General features: G+C 35.6%; 1 long non-coding RNA gene and 1 other non-coding gene across 2 annotated transcripts in view; both read right to left on the bottom strand.

Moving 5' to 3' along the window:
- LOC125997426 (uncharacterized) overlaps positions 1 to 22,771 on the bottom strand; it is a 66,230-nt gene extending 43,459 nt beyond the window's left edge. The window contains exon 1 of the long non-coding RNA XR_007491657.1: positions 22,681 to 22,771. This is a non-coding gene — a long non-coding RNA (uncharacterized LOC125997426). The remainder of the gene's footprint in view (positions 1 to 22,680) is intronic.
- LOC125997640 (U6 spliceosomal RNA) lies at positions 22,694 to 22,800 on the bottom strand. The gene has a single exon (XR_007491680.1). It is a non-coding gene; the product is annotated as a U6 spliceosomal RNA (small nuclear RNA).
- Positions 22,801 to 23,490: the final 690 nt, after the last annotated feature.

Genomic DNA, 23,490 nt, shown 5'->3' with positions numbered 1-23,490 from the left:
GTTTTGTTTTGTTTTTGGGTCACCCCTGGCAGAGCTCAGGGGTTACTCCTGGCTCCATGCTCAGAAATCACTCCTGGCAGTCTCGGGGGACCATATGGAATGCAGGGATTCAAACCAATAAATGAGCTTCTGCATCAAAGGCAAATGCCCTACCTCTATGTTATCTCTCCAGCTCCTACATATAATTTGATATAATTTTTATAATTTTTCAGAATAAAGGTAAATGTTTAGGCTAAGTTTTTTTTTTTTTTTTTGGTTTTTGGGCCACACCCGTTTGATGCTCAGGGGTTACTCCTGGCTAAGTGCTCAGAAATTGCCCCTGGCTTGGGGGGACCATATGGGACGCCGGGGGATCGAACCGAGGTCCGTTCCTTGGTTAGCGCTTACAAGGCAGACACCTTATCTCTAGCGCCACCTTCCCGGCCCCTAGGCTAAGTTTTTAACTTCTATTTACTTTTATTGACTTTTTATTACTGAAGTATAATATTACTATTATATAATATGACATTCTGTATTACTAAAATAGCATATTACTTATATTGACTTTGAATTTACATATTAGGTCAAATATCTAAATCATCATACATTAGTTTTACATTCATTATTGTTATTTGAAAAACTGTGACTAGTTACAATATACTGCCCTATGTAGCTTCACTAAGATTGGTTATTTAGGTTCAATATAATTGGTTTGCCCTAAGCATCAGTTTCATCAGTCAAAATTAAATCATATTTCCTCTATAATCCTTCCATTTTTTTGTTCCCCAAATGAGCCATTATAGGAAAAGCCATAAAAATAGAACTTGTGTTCAAGTAGGTATTGAGAGAAAATAATCTTCTAAGCACTTTTTATTACTTTATATTAATATCTCAGAAATACATTAGTTTTTTGAATAGGACTTTTGCTGACTCACTTAAGTACATAATCAAAGAATATTGACTTGCAATTTATTTTTTATATGTATAGTTTATTTTATCACATTATTTAGTATCTATCATTTATTTGTTTATTTATTTATTTATTTATTTGGGGTTCACACATGCAGCATTCAGGGATTACCCCTGGCTCTTTGCTCAGAAATTATTCCAGACAGTACTTGAGGGACCATTCCGTGGATACTGGGTCGGCCGTATGCAAGACAAATGCCCTATCCACTATACTATCACTCTGAGTTCTCTGGCATTTATTTATATCACACAGTTAATTAGAGAAAATCACTTTGAATTACATGTTTATCTCCAAAGAGATTAAGAATATGATTCAGATTAAGGCAGATTTACCTGGCACTGAAGTATCTGAGAAATAAGAAACAATAACAAAAACAGCAAACAAACAAATCACCAATGCAAGAGTCGGGTTATAACAGTCACTGCCTCTGTCACTGAAAAGCTGTATTCTTATTTAAATTAATATTCAATATTCTATTTGATATTATTCAATTAAATATTAAATTAATAATTATTATAAATATTCTTATTTTAATTACTCTTACACAGGAGGACAAAGAAATAGTATAGGAGGTGGGGCACTTGCCTTTCATGAAGCTGACCTGGATTTAATATTCAATTTTTTATATGATACCCTAAGCCAGCCACGAATGATTCTTAGTGAAGAGTCAGAAATAATCTCTGAACACTGCCAGCTTTGGCCCAATCTCATAAACATTATAATTACATTAAATTAATTAATCTTATACACCAAATGTCAGTGTTGCCATGTATAAAATGAAAAGATAGGCATACATTTCCTACAGGTAGGCTACTTAATTATTATTCTAAGATAGTATAAATTGCATCATTGGTTTTTAAAATGAAAAATATACAAGATATTGGGAATAGTGCTTAATAATTACAAGCTAATAACACAATTAACTTTTAAAACAATAACCAAGGTTTCTTCCAATTACATTTCCATTGGTATTTAGTGTCCATTATACTTCTCTGTCCTCATTTAGATGTCTTCTTAAAATTAATATCAAACATAGAAAAAAAGAAAATACAGACTAAGAAAATTTACTGATTTGTCAAATGTTGTTTTAAAATATGGTTTTAAAAATAAGGTTCATGGGCCCGGAGAAATAGCACAGCGGTGTTTGTCTTGCAAGCAGCCGATCCAGGACCTAAGGTGGTTGGTTCGAATCCCGGTGTCCCATATGGTCCCCCGTGCTTGCCAGAAACTATTTCTGAGCAGACATCCAGGAGTAACCCCTGAGCACCGCCGGGTGTGTCCCAAAAACAAAAACAAACAAAGAAAAAAACCCCCAAAAATAATAAGGTTCATAAATTGTTTGGAATGCCAAAATCTTGACTCAAAATATCAAAAAGCGAATCAAAAATAAGTAAGTAAAAGTATACAAAATTATAAAAACTTGCTTTCTTTTTATTTTTTAAAAAGCACATATGCAATAAGAAGTATGGGGAATTATTGGGGTTCATTCAAAACACATGTTGGTTAGGGCCAGAGAGATAACACAACAGGTAGAGCGTTTGCCTTACATGTGGCTGACTCAGATTCAATCCTCAGCATCCTATATGGTCCTCCGAGCAATACCAGATGTTAATCCTGAGTGCAGAGACAGGAGTAAACACTGAGCACTGCCAGGTATGGCTCAAACACCAAATAATAATAATAATAATAATAATAATAATAATAATAATAATAATAATAATAATAAATGCAAAATACACGCTCATCTGGGCGGCCTGTGCTCCATTCATGGCAGCCCTACAGATTGACCCAAGAACACAGAACCAGTAGTGGCCCCTGGATGTAGGCCACAAAACAAAAATATAAAGCATGCTGGATCAAAACACAGGCTCTTCAGTCTGCCCACTCAAGAGGTGTCTCTTTTGACGTAGCTCTTCTCCGGAGGTTCCAGAAAAGGAACCAGAAAAGGGTCATGTGGACCATTAGGCTAGAAGAGGACATGCAGCAGTCAAGCAAGTGAGCTAGCTGCCCAGGCTCCGGGGCAAAGCAGGACACAGCAGGCTCAGGCTCTCACTCACACCAGTGCTGGCCTGCGGGTTATTGCCATAAGCCGTTCAGCTGGGCCCTGCCAGCAGGCGGCAGGCCCTGAAGCAGGCAGCGTGCAGCAGCCGGATTACCTCTTGTGCTTTGGGGCAAAGCAGAGTGGGAGCAGGCGGGGTTAAGGAGACAGAGGAGGCTCCAGCCAGAGAAGACCCTGGGTCTGGACCCAGAAGCGCTGCCCCAGCCCTGTCTCCGAGCACTCTTGGTGGCAGTGGTTCGTCCTACAGAAAGGACTTAGGGCGAGGGCTTGCACAGGACCACATAGCTGGGTCACCCACCGCAGGCTGTAGCCCAGGACTCTTATTAAAAAATTTTCTTATTACAGAGGCCCAGCTTTGACAACAGAGGCTGAGCAGAACCTTTGGATCCATAATATCCTAGGCTTTGGCTTAGGGACTGAACGAAAACAGGGAGCACTTGTTACAGAAGACTGAACACAACAATGATGGAACAGAACCTCGAACCATAGACTCTATCCTAGACCCTATCCTTCGACCTGCGCAAATACCAAGATCGCTAGTTACAATGGCCTGATTTTCTCACCCACAACTGAGAGGAAAGTTTCCTGGCACCACAAAAAAGCCCTTGGGATATGGTAATGAGTATATATGAAGCCAGTGATTGATTCCATGATGGTATGCTTCAAGGACGGAGAAACCCTGAATCTCTTAGGCCACAGGAATCCCCTTTCTTCCCCAATGCTTACTGTGGCTACTATGCAAACAAAAAAAATGGGGGGAACGCCAAACCCTGCCACTCCAGCACCCCTCCTTTTTCTTGTTTTCTTGTTGTGATTTGTTAGTTTTTGACTTTATTTTTCTTCTCTTTTTTCTTCCACTTTTTTTTCACTCTTGTGGTTATTATTTAGAGTTTTTTTTTCTTTGCCGGGTGCATTTTTTTCTTCTCCCTTTCTTTTCTTTTTTTCCTCTTCTTTCTATTTTTGGTAGTTGCTACCAAATTCTTTCTTCCCTTTTTCTTATCCTTTTTTTATCTCCAGTGACAACAGAATAGATACCCAATCTACAACAAGCTGTAAAGTGGAGACCAGATACACTAGTATTCTGGGGTGGGGGGGTGTAAAGGAGGGAGATATGGGATGCATGCTGGGAACAGGGGTGGAGGGAGGACAACATTGGTGGTGGGAATGCCCCTCATTCATTGTCACTATGTACCATGAATAATTCTGTGAGAGATTTGTAATGTACTTTGGTCACAATAAAAATTTATTTAAAAAATAAAAGAAGTATGGGGAATAGAAAAGACTACATAGTGCTACAAAAGGATGTAATTTTTTCCAAAATAGCAGTCAACGAAATATCTGGTGAAAGAAAATAATTAGTAGAAAAATTATATGAAGCATAGAAAATGTTCTTTGAGAATGGCAGAATCTGGCCTTATTTTCCTTGGTTAAGATGAGAATCAAGAAATATAAATTTTTTAATTTTATAATTGAGTGCAAAGACAATATGTACTTTACTTAATATGAAATCATCAAAGGAACATATCTATTATTTTAGCAAAGTCTAACTCCTCTTCAATACCAGAGTGACAGAATAGCAATAGAAGAATGGAAGACCTTAATCAGCAGAGCCAAATCTCACCATCACTATCCTGCAAACAAAATAATGGTTAAGGAAATACAATAATATAAAGGAGAACTGACATGCATCCAGAGGACTGGGCAGATTAAGGACCAGTGTATAAAGACCTAATGACTGCATGACAGGTACAAAATGCCCACTTGAAAAAAAAAGATAGCACAACAAAACAAGAAAACACAGAGGAGTGCATGAACCAGAACACATTTACAAGTAAATTTATATGTATATGTTGTATAGATTTCAGGTGATTTTTCTTAGAAGATCCACTTCTTTGAAGAATGTCATGGGTATTCTAAGAAAAATTCCATGAAATCTGTACAATGCTTTAGGGAGTATTACCATTTTAATTATATTAATCATCCCAATCCATGAATAGAATGTGTCTCCATTTCCTTGTATTCTCTATTATTTCTTGAAGCAGGATTTTTTAGTTTTCTTTGTATAGGTCTTTCACCTTTTTAGTTAAGTTGATTCCAAAGGTATATGAGTTTGTGTGACACTAATGTGAATTGGATTTTTTTAAAAGGTCAACAAATCCTATTTTAATATAAATCTTTATTTAATCACCATGATTACAAGCATTTTTGTAGTTGGATTTCAGTTGTTTATTTTTTTAATATCCATTTCTTCTCTATCATTATTAGTATATCAGAAGGCCATTGCTTTTTGTGTGTTGATTTTGTACTTGCCACTTTGCTATATGGATCTATTGTTTCTAGAACCTTATTGGTAGAATCTTTAGGGTTTTCTAAGTATATGGGTACGTCATCTGCAAATAGTGAGTGCTTGACATCTTCCTTTGCTACCTGGATGGATGCTTTGATATATTTTTCTTGCCTAATTGCTATGGCAAAAAAAAAAAATTCCAGCAGTATGTTGAATAGGATTGCTGATAGATGGCAGCCTTCTTTTGTTTGTTTCTGCAGATGATGTCGCAGTTCAGAGGTGAATGGTCAATGACCGATCAGCTGAAGTCTAAGCTAAGTCACTATGCCAGAAGTTCAGGGTACAAGGTCCTACTGCAGTTTAAAATGTGCTACCATCTCTATTAGATAAAAAGTTGTTTGCATATGTAAACTTTTCCCATTTTAATGTGCCTATGCAAAAAGGAAGAACTACAAAAAGTATTCCTGGTACATATGAGGGTTTAGATATCAGGACCAACAATCCTCATAAACTTTTTCTTACGTGGACTCTAGACAAAGACTAGTCTAGTAGAAGTCTTTACTAAACAAATCCCAAGGATATGGAAAATTATCGCTACATGAGAAGATATTCGGTCATAGATATGATTATTGGAGAAATGTAATTAAAGAGGTATTCAAAGAATATTTGTATGTCCTTTTTAAGTCTTTTGACATAGGCTGAGAAGGGGTAAGATCTGGAACCCAGCTTCAACCTGTGAGTTGGTTTTTGGAGTCTATGGAAGATGGCTCCCAACAGTCACATATCAGTGAGTATCCTCAAGTACAGGGCATCTCGACCACAGAATCCCATAACAAGCAAAAGTCAATGATAGAGGAGGTGAAGGGAGAGGGGCCATCGAGACCTAGTCAATAGTAGCCGAGTGTCAGTGTTTCTCATGTAGAGGATCTATATTTTCACTTTGGGAGCTGGTTGATATATGGATGATGTGTGTGGCGGGGGATGTCCTACTTTATGAGGAGTTAAGACCAAGCAGGGTTATCCTGTGGATATTGCTCATTCCATTTCCTTTGCTAGAAACAATCTAAAATTATGAGCATTGTGGAATCATGGTTAACAAAGTACAGTTGTTGCCTGTGGATTTTTGGAAATGAAGACAGATGATAAGGGACCCTAATGCAAGGAGGTTTGCTGCACAGCCAAGTTTATGGCCATGAAATGTGCTAGTTTTCCTCCCTCCCAGATCTCTGGAGACCCAGCTGCTTGGCCTTGCTGCTTGGCCTGGCTTGGGGGTCCCATATTCTAGTGTAGTATTTTCTACACATTGTGCTGGGGGTTATCTGCTAGGAGATGTATGCGACAGCTCCACCTCACTTCTCATCTCTGGTTCCACATTTCATGGGCAAGTACAGATCACCTCTGAAGAAGTTCCCTCAGGGAACAATTTGGATGAGGTGATTCTAGGTCTTGGACACAGCAAAGAAGAGATAGGTCACAATATCTGCCATGTACCTAAGCATCCAGCAGGAATCATGTTCTGCCCTTCGTATTTGGGCACAGCTCTTTTCTGAGGAAGTGTCCTAGGGAAGGAGATGTGCAGGATTGTTCAAGGTCCAGGACACAGCAGAGAAGTGAGGAATTCACAATGTCTGCCATGTGCCACAGCACACAATAGAAATCTGATGAGAAATTTCTGTATAATGAGTAAAATATAAATATGATGAAATTTTCATTTTAGTAATTTATGTCCATAACTCAGTGTCATTAATTCCATTCACATTATGCTATCAACAGTATCCAAAGTTATTTTGTATCTCAAGTCCAAACAAATTTTACCTCTATACAGTAAATCCCATTTCTGCTTTTCAGCCTTTCCTCTTGTTGCATTTTGCTATTCTAATTAATTCACAATAGTGGAATTATATAATACTTGCTAATACATTTACTAATAGAAATTTAGCAGATTATTTTGAAAATCAAGACAGAAATTTATCCCTAGGAAAAATAAAGCCAGACAGCAGAATCTGGTCAGAAGAGATAGCAGTAAAGCAGGACTGTTTTCCTCCCTCAGTGATGTGCTTCCTAGATTAAGAACCTAAAATAAGGGAGGGACTTCAGAGCATAAAAACCGGCTAACCTTTGCAAAAGCTGGCTCCCTGTGTGTGAAACCAGGCGGGGAAAATCCGCGAAAGTACACCGGCCCAGTGGGGCTCAGCTGTGAAAGACTGTGAGTGTGACCTGTCTATGTCTGTCTACTGTCCTCTTGCGTGAAACTCTTGCGAGTGGGGCAAAAAGAGGCTCAGAGGAGCACGGCCGCTCCGCTTCGCTACGCGGCCGTGCACTCTTTCTAAGGAAAGAACTCCATTGCAACAAGAAGGAAAAATCACACTAAGAACGGCGCTATATCACAGAAGCAAACATTTCTCTCTGGACTGTCTTCTCTGTTGCATGCTCGGGCCTAAGATTTGACCCAGTGTGAGGTTTCATCCACGGAGGACTACCCTCCCTTAGAGGCAAGTCAGCCCATCCAGAAAGGGAGGAGCCAGAGGAGTGTGCTGCCTACATCATATAGACAATGAATACCACCACAACACGTAGAAAAACCCACAATACAAGTGTGACAATGGGGAAACAACGCAGGCCAGCATCAGACATAGAGAATGAAGATGACAATTCTGAGGACCAGATAATGACTGAACAACTAATCAACCTCTCAGATAAGGACTTTAGACTAGCAATATGGAAGGTGCTCAACAGACTCCAAGAAACCATGGATCGAGTTGAACAGAACACTAATAAGAACCAAGAAAATATGAAGGCAGAAATGACAAAACTCCAAACTGAAATAACATGTCAACTAACAGGACTGAAAAAGTCAGTAAACGAAGTGAATGACAAAATGGATAAGCTCTGGGACAGGGTATCAGAAGCTGAGAATAGACTTGGTGCTGTGGAAGATGAGATACATAACAATTCCATACAGCAGGAGAGATTGGACAAAAAACTTAAAGCAAATGAGCAGACAATGGAAAAATTAGTCAAAGAATGGGAACAGACGAAAATAGAAGTCTATGATAAGATCAACAGAAACAACTTAAGAATCATTGGAGTCCCAGAGACCCAGGAAGAAAATTTCCAGGAAGAATCAATGGTCAAGAACATCATTAAAGAGAAACTTCCAGAGCTAAAGAATATATGTGATCAAATCCTGCATGCCCGAAGAGTACCAACCAAAAGAGACCCCAGAAAAACCACCCCAAGACACATCCTAGTCACAATGACAAATCCCACAGATAGAGACAGAATTCTGAAAACAGCAAGATCAAAAGGGGAAATCATGTTCAAGCAAGCTTCCCTGAGATTTACAGCAGACCTGTCACCAGAAACGCTCAATGCCAGAAAGCAGTGGTGGGATATTGTGACAAGACTGAATGAAATGAATGCTTCACCCAGAATACTATACCCAGCAAAACTCACTTTCCGGTTTGATGGAAGAATACATGGTTTCACAGACAAAAAACAGCTCAGAAACTTCACAGACACAAAACCAGTCTTAAGAGAAAAACTGAAAGACCTAATCTAAGACAAGACTACCCAAAAGACACACCAAATTTTGAAATAAAGATGGTGTTAAATCCCAGGACAATTCTTTCTCTCAACGTCAATGGACTAAATGCACCAGTTAAGAGACACAGAGTGGCTAAATGGATCAAAAAACTCAATCCAACCTTCTGCTGCCTACAAGAAACGCACCTGAATAGTCAGAACAAACATAGACTCAAAATAAAAGGCTGGAGAAAAGTTATCCAAGCAAACAACACCCATAAAAAAGCTGGAGTGGCCATACTAATATCAGATAATGCAAACTTTATACTCAGGAAGGTTGTAAGGGACAAAGACGGACATTTTATATTAATCAAGGGGTACGTAGAGCAGGAAGAATTCACTCTCCTAAACATATATGCACCGAATGAGGGGCCAGCAAAATATTTAATACAACTGTTGACAAATCTGAAAAATAATATCAACAACAACACAATAATTGTGGGGGACCTTAACACGGCTTTGTCAACACTGGACAGGTCAACCAGACTGAAACCCAACAAGAATATACTAGACCTGAGGAGAGAAATGGAAGAAAGAGGCCTAGTGGATATATATAGGACACTCCATCCCCAGAAACCTGGATACACATTCTTCTCCAATGTACATGGGACATTCTCCAGGATAGACTACATGCTGGCACATAAAACATACCTCCATAAGATCAAGAGGATAGAAATTTTGCAGACTACCTTCGCTGACCACAAGGCTCTGAAATTATTTGTGAACTCCAAAGGGACTCAGAAGAAACACTTTAACACCTGGAAGTTAAACAGCCTCATGCTCAATAACCAGTGGGTCCGAGATGAAATCAAGGAGGAAATAAAAAGGTTCCTGGAAACAAATGACAATAAAGACACAAACTCTCAGAACCTATGGGACACAGCAAAAGCAGTACTGAGAGGAAAATTTATAGCTTTGCAAGCACACATCAGGAAGGAAGAATGAGCTTACCTGAGTAGCTTAATGACACAGCTAATAGAACTAGAAAATGCTCAACAAAAGGACCCAAGAATAGGAAGACAGAAGGAAATAACAAAGCTGAGAGCAGAAATCAACGAAGTGGAAACTCAAAAAACAATCCGAAAGATCAACGAAAGCAGAAGTTGGTTCTTTGAAAAAATAAACAAGATTGATAGACCACTGGCAAACCTAACAAAGAAAGAGAGAGAGAGAAACTTGATAACTCGTATCAGGAATGAAAAAGGAGAGATCACTACTGATATGACAGAGATTCAAAGGGTAATCAGAAACTACTTTGAAAAACTCTACGCCACTAAAAATGAGAACCTGGAAGAAATGGATAAATTCTTGGACTCTTATAATCTTCCACGGTTGAAGGGAGAGGATGTAGCATATCTAAACACCCCCATCACCATTGATGAAATTAAAACAGTAATCAAATGTCTGCCGAAAAACAAAAGCCCAGGTCCAGATGGATTCACTAATGAATTCTATCAAACTTTCCAAGAGGAACTACTGCCAATCTTGGCAAGACTCTTTCATGAAATTGAACAAACAGAAACACTTCCAAATAGCTTTTATGAAGCCAACATCACCTTGATACCTAAACCAGACAGAGACGCTACCAAAAAAGAAAATTACAGACCAATATCACTGATGAATGCAGACGCAAAGATCCTCAACAAAATCCTGGCAAATAGGATTCAATGCCTCGTTAAGAAGATCATCCACTATGATCAAGTAGGTTTCATCCCAGGAATGCAAGGCTGGTTTAACATCCGTAAATCTATCAACATAATACACAACATCAATAACAAGAACAATAAAAACCACATGATCATATCAATAGATGCAGAGAAAGCATTTGATAAGGTCCAACACCCATTCTTGATCAAAACTCTCAGCAAGATGGAAATGGAAAGAACCTTTCTTAATATAGTTAAGGCCATATACCACAAGCCAGTGGCAAATATTATCCTCAATGGAGAAAAACTGAAAGCCTTCCCTCTAAATTCTGGCACAAGACAAGGCTGTCCTCTCTCACCACTCCTATTCAACATAGCACTGGAAGTACTTGCTATAGCGATTAGGCAAGAAAAGGATATCAAGGGAATCCAGATAGGAAAGGAAGAAGTCAAGCTCTCACTGTTTGCAGATGACATGATACTCTACTTAGAAAACCCTAAAGACTCTATCAAAAAGCTTCTAGAAACAATAGACTCATATAGCAAGGTGGCAGGCTACAAAATTAACACACAAAAATCAATGGCCTTTCTATATACCAATAGTAATAAGGATGAAATGGACATTAAGAAAACAACCCCATTCACAATAGTACCACACAAACTCAAATATCTTGGAATCAACTTGACTAAATATGTGAAGGACCTATACAAAGAAAACTATAAAACTCTGCTCCAAGAAATAAGAGAGGACACACGGAAATGGAAACACATACCCTGCTCATGGATTGGCAGGATTAACATCATCAAAATGTCAATCCTCCCCAAGGCATTATACAGATTTAATGCCATCCCTCTAAAGATACCCATGACATTCTTCAAAGAAGTGGATCAGACACTTTTGAAATTCATTTGGAACAATAAACACCCTCGAATAGCTAAAGCAATCATTGGGAAAAAGAATATGGGAGGAATTACTTTTCCCAACTTTAAACTGTACTACAAAGCAACAGTTATCAAAACAGCATGGTATTGGAATAAGGATAGGTCCTCAGATCAGTGGAATAGGCTTGAATACTCAGAAAATGTTCCCCAGAGATACAACCATCTAATTTTTGATAAAGGAGCAGGAAATCCTAAATGGAGCAGGGAAAGCCTCTTCAACAAGTGGTGTTGGCACAATTGGACAGCCACTTGCAAAAAATTAAACTTAGACCCCCAGCTAACATCATGTACAAAGGTAAAATCCAAATGGATTAAAGACCTAGATATCAGCCCCAAAACCATAAGATATATAGAACAGCACATAGGCAAAACACTCCAGGACATTACAGGCATCTTCAAGGAGGAAACTGCACTCTCCAAGCAAGTGAAAGCAGAGATTAACAGATGGGAATATATTAAGCTGAGAAGCTTCTGCACCTCAAAGGAAATAGTGCCCAGGATACAAGAGCCACCCACTGAGTGGGAGAAACTATTCACCCAATACCCATCAGATAAGGGGCTAATCTCCAAAATATACAAGGCACTGACAGAACTTTACAAGAAAAAAACATCTAACCCCATCAAAAAATGGGGAGAAGAAATGAACAGACACTTTGACAAAGAAGAAATACGCATGGCCAAAAGACACATGAAAAAATGTTCCACATCACTAATCATCAGGGAGATGCAAATCAAAACAACGATGAGATACCACCTCACACCCCAGAGAATGGCACACATCACAAAGAATGAGAATAAACAGTGTTGGCGGGGATGTGGAGAGAAAGGAACTCTTATCCACTGCTGGTGGGAATGCTGTCTAGTTCAACCTTTATGGAAAGCGATATGGAGATTCCTCCAAAAACTGGAAATCGAGCTCCCATACGATCCAGCTATACCACTCCTAGGAATATACCCTAGGAACACAAAAATACAATACAAAAACCCCTTCCTTACACCTATATTCATTGCAGCTCTATTTACCATAGCAAGACTCTGGAAACAACCAAGATGCCCTTCAACAGACGAATGGCTAAAGAAACTGTGGTACATATACACAATGGAATATTATGCAGCTGTCAGGAGAGATGAAGTCATGAAATTTTCCTATACATGGATGTACATGGAATCTATTATGCTGAGTGAAATAAGTCAGAGAGAGAGAGAAAAACGCAGAATGGTCTCACTCATCTATGGGTTTTAAGAAAAATGAAAGACACCCTTGTAATAATAATTTTCAGACACAAAAGAGAAAAGAGCTGGAAGTTCCAGCTCACCTCAGGAAGCTCACCACAAAGAGTGATGAGTTTAGTTAGAGAAATAACTACATTTTGAACTGTCCTAATATTGAGAATGTATGAGGGAAATGTAGAGCCTGTTTAGGGTACAGGCGGGGGTTGGGGGGGGAGGAGGGAGATTTGGGACTTGGGTGATGGGAATGTTGCACTGGTGATGGGTGGTGTTCCTTTTATGACTGAAACCCAAACACAATCATGTATGTAATCAAGGTGTTTAAATAAAAAAAATTATGCATTAAAAAAAAAAAAGAACCTAAAATAGTTTTAGTAGTGTCTCAAGCCAGGTAAGATCCCAGGGATGCTTATAATCCTAGTTAAGAAATCATTAGAAGGAATTTCAATCCAAGGACATGTTCATAAAGGGTAAGTTTAGAGTTCCCCCCAGTCAGGTTAGGGGTTGAAGTCCCATCCCTGAAAATTGTAGGGGGCATATAGTCCAAAAATAATCTGCAAGTTACAGTTTAGAGACCCTTGGAGAATTATAACTACCTCTGTAAATTTAAGTAAAATGTGGTTAAGAGTTCCCACTTAAAGTCACCCCCCAAAAAAGAAAATATTAGGCCCACTTCTTTTTGTTTGTTTTTTTGTTTTGTTTTGTTGTTTTGTTTTGTTGTAGCTCTTTATAAGTTGTTCTTGCTATCAAGAAGGCAAAAGTCCTTTCTCCGTGAGGCAGCCAAGAAGACGGCAGTGAACATAAACTCTTCAGGGCCCAAAACCTGATAACCTGTCACCTCCCAATAAGGATGGAGCCAGATGAGTGTGGCTATTTCACTTCTAACCCTTGACCCCCACCACTGACCATAGTAAAAACTACACTACAAGTGTGGCAATGAAGAAACAATGCAGGATATAGAAAATGAAGATGGAAGCTCTGATGACCCAAAAAGTACCAACCAGCTAGGTATCCTCTCAGATCAGGTATTTAGAGAAGAAATATGGAAGATGCTCATAGAACTCAAAGAAAGCATAAATTGAGTTAAATGGAACATAAATAAGAATCATAAGAATATAAAGTAAGAAATCAGAAAACTTCAAACTGAAATTATGTGTCTGAAAAACTCAGTATTTAAAATGAAAAACTAAATGGAAAGTCTCTCCAACAGAGGAACAGCAGCTGAGGACAGAATCAGTGAGCTTGAAGATATGATGCAGAACAACTCCATAAAGCACAAGAGATTGGAAAAGCAAATAATCAGACAATGGATAAACTACTTAAATAATGTAAACAGATGAAAATAGAAGTCTTTGATAAGTTCAACAGAAACAACATAGGAATCATTTAGGCCCAGAGACTGAGAAAGAGAATAATAATAATAATAATAATAATAATAATAATAATAATAATAATAATAATAATAATAATAGGAGTTGGAAGATGAGTGAGAAGAGGAAGAGGAGGAATAGACGAGAAAGAAAAGAAGGTGAAGATGAAGAGTAAGAACAAAAAGGTTAAGAAGAAGTAGAAGGAGGAGGAGGAGGAAGAGGAGGAGGAAGAAGAGGAGGAGAAAGAGGAAGTGGAGGAGGAGGAGAAAAAAGAGGAGGAGGAGAAAAAAGAAGAGAAGAAAAAGAAGTAAAGGAAAGAGTAGGAGGAGGAGGAGGCTAGGGATATGGTTCAATTTGTAGATCAGATGACTTAAAGATGTCCATGTCTAGAGTTGATCCTGATGATCTTGTGTTCATGCTCTAAATTTTCAAAACTTCTATGAATTTGTGTATATGTATGTATAAAAATATGTGATATACTAAGATGCTCACATCTAATAAAGCAACTTGAAAAATAAAATAACAAGATAAAAAGTAAAGAACAAAAATAAAAAAAATAAATTTAGAGCAAAAATCTTAAAACATCTGAGCTAGCTAAATACAAAAAGTATCATAAATAAAAGGCTCCAGCGATGATAGCATGTAGGTAGGGCGTTTGCCTTGCATGCAGAAGGACGGTGATTCGATTCCCCGGCATCCCAGATGGTCGCCCCGAGTCTGCCAGGAGCGATTTCTGAGCATAGAGCCAGGAGTAACCCCTGAGTGCCGCCAGGTGTGCCCCCTAAAAAGACCAAACAAAACAAAAATAATAGGCTCTAATTTCTTGATTCTCCTGTGCCATTTTTGAGATTTTCACTAAATATGCTAGTTCCTGAATTTACTTAATATCTAGTTATGATTTTTTTTTTTTTTGGTTTTTGGGCCACACCCGGTGACACTCAGGGGTTTCTCCTGGCTATGAGCTCAGAAATCGCGCCTGGCTTGGGGGACCCTAGGTTGTCTTCGGCTAGCACAGGCAAGGCAGGCACTTTATCTCTAGCGCCACCAAGACGCCGGCCCTGGTTGTGAATTTTTAAGTGAATATTAACTGGTTTTTTTTCTATTACTTGGATTGAGAGCCAAGATATATTTTCTAAAGCCATGAACGCTTGATATAGGCTTAGACTTTTGTTTTAAATTCAAATATAAACAGTTTTATGTCATTAGAAATTATGCTTCTATTTAAACTTTTTAATTTATTTTTTGGTGGTTATTTTGCTACACTCACAGTTACTATCTATGGGTTTATAAAATTCTTTCTAAATTTATTTATTTGTTTGTTTATTTACTTACTTGGTTTTGGAGCCACACCTGCTGACGCTCAGGAACTACTCAGAAATAGCTCCTGGCTTGGAGACCAAAAAAAAAAAATAAAGAATACAAAATCTTGATTAATTTGGCACCATCCCCTAAACATTCTCTTTTAAAGTGCTTATTAAAGGATTGGAGAAGAATCCAAGCAAAAAAGACCAAAAAGGAAACATCTTATCCATCTCTGTAACACCATATGGCCAAAATATAAACGACAGCATGGGCCATTAGTGTCAGTTTATAAGATGAGACATTTTTCAATTAAAAATTTTCTCAAGAAAAAAATGGCTGTTCATCATAAAGACCCTCAGACTTTTGAATTTGTGCAAGAATAACTTTTTAAATTAACACTGAAATGACCATACCTGTTTACCTGCTTGCTACACCATGTTTCATTAAAATTTTATTTCTAATGTAGAGAAATAAACTATTTTTATTAAATATGGAATTAAATATGGAATCTGTATTTAGATATCTTGTTAAATTATTTGGTCCTATCAATGGATCTCTAGTTATTAAAGTTTTATATATACAATCATTCAGTCAGCAAATAATGACCATTTCATTTTTTTCCTTCAAATATTGTCATTTCCCCCGTGTGTTATGAACAGGTTAGTGTTGTAATGAATCATTGTATGGGCGCTGTGGAAGCCAACCTTTTATGTAACCTCATGATCTACATTGGAAAGATTTTAGTACTTTTTTCCACATGATGCTAGTCATAGTTATTTCCTAGATTTATGAGAGTAAGAAATATTTCTTCTAAATTTAGTTTCCCATTTTTTTTAGCTTAACACGACATAGGTTTTTATGAAATTGATTTATTGCCTCTATTAAGATCATAAAACTTTCTTTTCCTGTTGCTGTGGCTAATTAAAAATATTGATTGTTTTATAAGTCAACTTATCATTTTTGAACATATCAAAATTGTTGTATTACTTAATATACTCATTGCTCTCTATGTTAAAATGATAAAAAGCCCTGTAATTTTAACAGTTGTTTTGCCTCATATGTATGTATGAGATTAACCTTAACCACCATTTTTAATCTTGTCTGATTTTTGATACATCAAGATTAAATTTGGCTTGAATAATTATTTAGAAAGTGTTTTTTTTTTTATTCTCGAAAAGGAAATATTTAGTAGAATTGTTGAATGAATTAATCTTTTCTTGAAGTAACTTTTTTGGGGGATAATATTTGAAATTACAAAGTAATATGAAATTGTTTTGCATTTAGTTTGTATTTATGAGAAATGGGAGAACTCGACTTTATCGACTTATTTTCCTATTTCTTCACTAAATAGACTATAATTCTAAGATATCTTTAACATTGTGTAATGATAGCCCATAAGTTCAGTTTTACTTAGTGAAAAATATTTTCTTATTATAATTGTAATAATGTATTTGATTTATTTACATATTAAAATATACTGTACAATAATTTCTAATTATTGGGGCCTAGAAGATTTTTAAAATTTTGTTTTGTAATATAATTTTGTTAGAGTTAGAAAACATAATGTTTATGACTTTTCCCCTCTTAAAATTACTCAGACTGTTGGTTCTATTCTAATGTTCATTTCACTTGGGTGATTTTTCTCTATACATATGAAATGAATGCATAGTATTCTGTTGTAGTGGGAATAGAAGGAATATTCTGTATTTTCAGATAGGGTAAGTGAATTAATGATTGTATTTAGGTGTCCTAGTTACTTAATGATTTCCTATCTACTTGGCTTGTTCCTTACTAAAATAGAAGTACTTCTATCTCATGAAATTATAATTACTTATTTTAAGAGGAATCCAACCCCCAACAATGTACAGAAAGCAAAATGTACAGAAGGCACTAGTGATATTTAGGCTATTGATACTTAGTGATACAATTCTGGCATTCACTGCTAGGACCTGTTGATATGGTGCTTCTCTTCTCCTGCTTCCTTCTCCACCAGGACCACACGACCTACCAATGCACTGTTTGAGGTTTGGGGACCTCCAGAGCTATATTCAATGCTGTTGGTGGTGGAACATGAGGTGTTAGAGATAGAATTTGGGACCACGTACAGCCTTGTCTCGAGCCATATCCCTGGCCTCTATAATTATGGGTTTTATTTCCCCTTTTTTGGTTCAATTGATTTTTGCTTTGTATATTTTTAGAATTATTTTATTTTAAAAGTGTTTTATATGTTTAGAGAAATTCCAGAATTATATCTTTAGAATAATATATTACTTCTCCACACTCACTATCCAAAATTCAATTGACATTAAAGCTATTGAGCCGATGCTCATAAGCCTTTTATAACTATGTTCCCTAGGAAGGTTCTAATCATAGTTATTTTTGTAGAGTCTGAGTTAAGTATGTTGTGTTTTGTAATAATTTTTTGTTTGTTCTTTATATTCTATGCTGCACCTGACTGTACTTAGGTATTAATCCTGACTCTGTGCTTAGTAGAAAGCTCGGTGGACCTTATGGAATGCCAGGGATGGAAGTTGGATTGGCCATATGCAAGACAAGTGACCAACCTACTATATTATAACTTTCACCCCTAACTTTCTGTTTCACTTAATTTAATTTTCTTAATAATATTTAATATTTTTCAAAAGACATGACTTCATATTTTTAATAGCCAAGTAGTAGTCATTAAAATATATCCACCCTAACTTCTTTATGCAGTTATCCTAGTAAACCTCTGGGCCATTTACCTTATATCTTGGCTATTGCAAAAATAATTCCCATGAACATAGGGACACACACACACACTATATATATATATATAGTGTGTGTGTGTATGTGTGTATACATATGTATATTGTGTTTTCAAAATATTTGGATAAGTAGAACCTACGTTACATTGCTAGTAAATGAGTGTTTTATTTATGAAATTTCTATATTGCTTTCCATAAACTATTTAGCAAGTGTAAATTTCTAAACCAGTGTATAAGATTTCCTTTTTCATTAAATCCTTGCCACCACAAAACCAAAAAGATAATTTACCAATTGACTGAAGACATTACATATCAATTATTTTGTCTAAAATTAATAAAAATCCTCAACAGCAAAAACTCAAAGATCTTATTTGGAAAAAAACAGGGAGTAGAGAAAAATACTTTTTCCAAAGATAGTTCATAGATACATAAAATACTCAACTTCATTGTTAGAGAAATGGCAATTTCAAAAATAAGGTATCACTTCACACCTCTGATAATAGTACATATGTACATATATAATATAGTTTGGTGTAATTTTACAACTTGTTATATAAATACACACAGTTGACACTTTTATATTTTGTAGGTGAATTCACCTTTTTATTAATATGATGTTTCATTTCACACCTGGCAGTATGCTCTTGCTCTGAGAGATACTTTGTCTGCCAGTATTATTAATATGTCAGGTTGTACCTTATTTTATTCTTTTATTTTTAACCTGTGAATTTTATAATAAGCATGGAACCCTTTTACACAGAACACTTATTTATTTTCTAACTATGCCTTATTTTTAAATGTACCATCTTGATATTTGACTTTTATTTGACATACATGCTTTTGTTAATTATTTTTATTAAGCTGCCATTTAAAATGCATACTTCATAATTTAGTCTATCTTCATTTTTTGATTTACCATTCTTCTATTTTAGTAGTTTTTTTACTTTAATATTTAAAATAGACAGCTTACATTTATGACATTTTTTTCAAATATTTCTAGCCATTTAAATATATTGCAAAATATATCAATCACTCCGCTTTCTTTGCTTTTGCTTTTATCATCATGAATTTTGCTATTATTTTATCAACCTAAAAGTCATTTTTAATCTAAACAGCAGTAATTTTTAAAACATTTTAATGAGAAAAATATATATTAAAATCTGTTATTATTGGTTTTTAATCTACTGCATAAATTTCAACATTTTATCTTGAATAAATATTCTTACGTAGCTTTATCCTTTTTAAATGTTTTCAGTTATTCTTTATATCTAATTGATGAAATATACACTTTCATTTTTTCTCATATTATTTTATATTCATTCTAAAATATATATTTTAGATGTATAAATTTATTAGTTTACAGATGATTCTCCCTTAATATTCACATTTGTGAAATTTATGGGAACTAATCTGCGTGTAAAAATTGTTCTTCCTCATTTGCTCTTTTTTTTTTTTTCTAGCTGTTTTTGAAAACTTTTTTTGTTCAAAACGTATTCATTGGGGCCAGAGTGGTTGCACAGTGGTAGGGTGTTTTCCTTGCACATGGCTAATCCAGGACGAACCCGGGTTCAGTTCAATCCGCTGCATCCCATGTGGCCCCCGAACCTGGAGTGATTTCTGAGTCTAGAGCCTGGAGTGACCCTGAGTGCCGCCGGGTGTGGCTCTAAAGCAAAAACAAAACAAAGCAAAATTTATATAATAATTGTCTTATGATGTACTCAGAAATAGTTTTATATTTATTATGCTTATATATTCATGAATTTTCTTGGATATGTTTCATAATAGTGGTCGGCTAAATATGTTTTCATGTATACCCAATCTGTAATTTTTTTCTTTTTTTTTACCATTTTTAATTTCAATATTTATTACACTAGACATATATTCCATTTTATTTTACAATTTGTTTTGTATTTTACAATTTGTATTGCTCTGCACTTGAGAATGATTCCTGTTAGGCTCAGGTATTATATAAAATACCAGAAATCAATGTTGAGTGAGCTGCATGCAAAGCAAGTATACTACCCACTATACACCTCTCTATCTTCTGTATTATTTTTCAAACTTCTTTTTGGTTCTTTAATATTTTCTTAATTTAAAACATGGTTACAAAACTGTTCATGATTGAATTTCGGTCTTATAATGTACACCACCCTTGATCTGTGTAATTTGTAATTCTAAATGCGTTATATTAAAAGGAATATTTAAGGAACTGGAGAAATAATAGAATGGGGAATACTTCTGCCTTGCATATGGCAAACTTGGGTTCAATCCCTTGTATCAATCATAATCTCCTGCATCGGCCAGCAGTGATTCTCGAGTACGGAACATGGAGTAAACCTCCAAGCACTGCTGAATAGAAAAATTTTGCCAGTGAAATAAACTTGAGGTGCAATCAACCTGGATTATTTTAGTGGGCTCAATACATTCTTCTATTTTTTTTTTTTATTTATTTTAGTTCACACCCGGTGACACTCAGGGGTTGGTTACTTACTTCCTGCTATGCGTTCAGAAATCGCTCCTGGCTTGGGGGGACCATATGGGAAGCAGAGGATTGAACTGAGGTCCATCCTGGGTCAGCCGCATGCAAGGCAAATACACTACCGCTGCACCATTGTCCTAAATACATTACTCTAAATGAAAGAAAAAATATGAGAGACATTGTCAGACCAAGTACTGAAACTTAAGACCCATTTTTCACCTGATTTAGCTTCACAGGGTGTGATCATTCACACCCCCAAACCACAACTAGAGGTAGCCTCTAAAAATAAAAATAAATATAACTTTTCATTAGAGTAAAATTTTGCTAGTTTATTTTGAAAATAATAGATTTATTTCTATGATTAATATTTTCCATAAATAGGAGACTTGGGGACATTATTTTCCAAAAAATTATTTCTCTTTCACCTTTCTTCCAAAACTCTATTAAATGTATATCAGATTACTCTCTTTATTCTAAAGGTCCTTGATATACTGTTATGTGTAACTTGCCTTAATTATGTTTATTACTGTGTTTTTATAGCTACTTCTCTTTACTTTTTCATGTTTAATATGTTTTAATGCCTTCCATTTTATTTTTAATTCTAGATATCTATCTAATTCTGGGTAGATATGAGATCTTTATTCTCTGATGAGTGGGAATATAAAAGAATATCAATCTAGAATAAGTGCAAGAAATAATTTCTTGGGGCTGGAGCAGTAGGGCAGCGATAGGGTATTTGCCTTGCACGTGGCTGACCTAGGATGGACCACAGTGCGATTCCCCAGCATCCCATATGGTCCCCCAAGCCAGGATCGATTTCTGAGGGCATAGCCAGGAATAACCTGAGCATCACTGGGTGTGGCCCCAAATCACCCCTCACCCCCAAAAGAAAATAATTTCACCTCTTTCTTTTTTACAAATCTTTCCCCAGCCAACGTTTTTTCTCACACGTGCAAATCAGTGAGCACTGAATTAAGGAGATTGCCTCTGCATCTCTCTCTCTTTTTAAACTAATATCTTTATTTAAGCACCATGATTACAAACATGTTTATCTGTGTATATTCTTATTTCTAGTCACTTCTACAAATTTGAACCATCTTTATCTCCCTAAATTCATTTAAAATGAGTATCAGTTTAAATTTACTCTTTTTTTGAACTAAAAACTGGAAATTGCTCTGACAAAGTAATCTAAGGCTAATCTAAAAAATCACTTCAAGTATTTTCTACTCTTAGGAACCAAGGTTTTGTGTGGATAGTTCTCAATTTCTGTAAGGTTTAATTGCTTTTCCTGAGTTCCTAGAATAAATGTGGTCTTTCGACCAGAAGCAGTGTCTGTTCATTTTTAATAGTTATCATTTATTATTTATAGACTGTTCATGTACCAATTAACTTTTTGTGTATCTAGTCATTAATGATGCTTTTTGCTTCCTTTCCCAGCTGTATTATATCAAACTCGTAGAGGCATTAATTTCTATCAAATTTGTACAAAAACAAACTTTTGAGCACATAACACTATAACCTGTATTCATATCTAATTTTATAAGCTGTTCTTTTCCACATACTTTGATTCTCTAGAATTTTGTTTAATATGATGTTCGTCAGAGAGCTATTTGGTGAGGTGTTTATATCATTTGATTTTCTTTCCTGATTGATGAGTTTATGTATTTAAGATTAACATAGTTACTTAACCATGACATTAAATAGGTTTCCTAACTTTGAGATTTTACTTTATTACTCAACTTAAACTATTTTCACTTCCTAATTTCTTTAATATCGAAAATACTGAGCATTTTCTAGTTATTTTCCCATTATTTACTTTAGCTTAATTTTATCATGCTAAGATTATATGCTCTAAATTTTCATTTTGTTGAGGCTACAATTATGGACTATCAAGTTGTTAGTTTTTGTATGTCTTCTATGTGCATTTGAAAAGAATGTATTTTTGCAGCTGTTGGGTAAATTATGTATAATTTATAAAATATATATAATTTATTCATATATATAAGTTATTCATGTTATTTTAAGGATGATTTATGTTATATGAAATTATTTTAATCATGCTACTGAAATCTTAGTCTGCACACTTTTTTTTTTTTTTTAAATATGGAATGCTTCACGAATTTGCGTGTCATCCTTGCGCAGGGGCCATGCTAATCTTCTCTGTATCGTTCCAATTTTAGTATATGTGCTGCCGAAGCGAGCACAGTCTGCACACTTTTTAAAAATTTGTACTTTTCTAAAATTGGTATTTCTTATTTCTTGTATGCATTTCCCATTAGTTACTGAAAGAGGAGATAATGCTTTACTCACTATGGTTGTGAACCAAATTATTTTTTTTATAATTATTTCAATTTAAGTTTAGAATTACCTTATATTCTTTAAGTTGAAAAGTTTTATTATTTTGCAATGTCCATTCTGGTAGTTACTCTTAATATAGGGGTTGATCAAAATCACATAAGCTGTCATTACAAATAGGCTAGCATTGAAATGTAAATTGAGTTAATTCATAAGAAAATATTTGAAGATATACTATTGTATAATATTCACAAAAATAAATGACCAAATTAGGATGGAACATAAGAAATCAGATAATTCCTATCTTCTTTGAGACAAAAGAAATTAAAAATGTGCTCACCTAAAAAAAAGTACACATTACATAAATAAAAAAAAATAGGAGTACTGAAAATTATTCTGGAAATTAAGAACATGGTAATCAAGTGAATAAAAAAATGGATGTGAGACTGGGCATAGAATGAAGTGCTGAATGGATACTATGCATATGTGAGTTTTGAGTATCATCTCAGTGCTTATACTCTACTCAACACTACCAAGGCTGATACAAGACATGGACTAAAACAAACAAATAAATGATATAAACAAAAAACCATGATATA

The sequence above is a fragment of the Suncus etruscus genome, chromosome 19 (assembly GCF_024139225.1).
Source record: "Suncus etruscus isolate mSunEtr1 chromosome 19, mSunEtr1.pri.cur, whole genome shotgun sequence".
Lineage (NCBI taxonomy): Eukaryota > Metazoa > Chordata > Mammalia > Eulipotyphla > Soricidae > Suncus > Suncus etruscus.
Note: the sequence above shows the minus strand (reverse complement) of the source record. Positions and strands in the feature narration are given on the sequence as shown.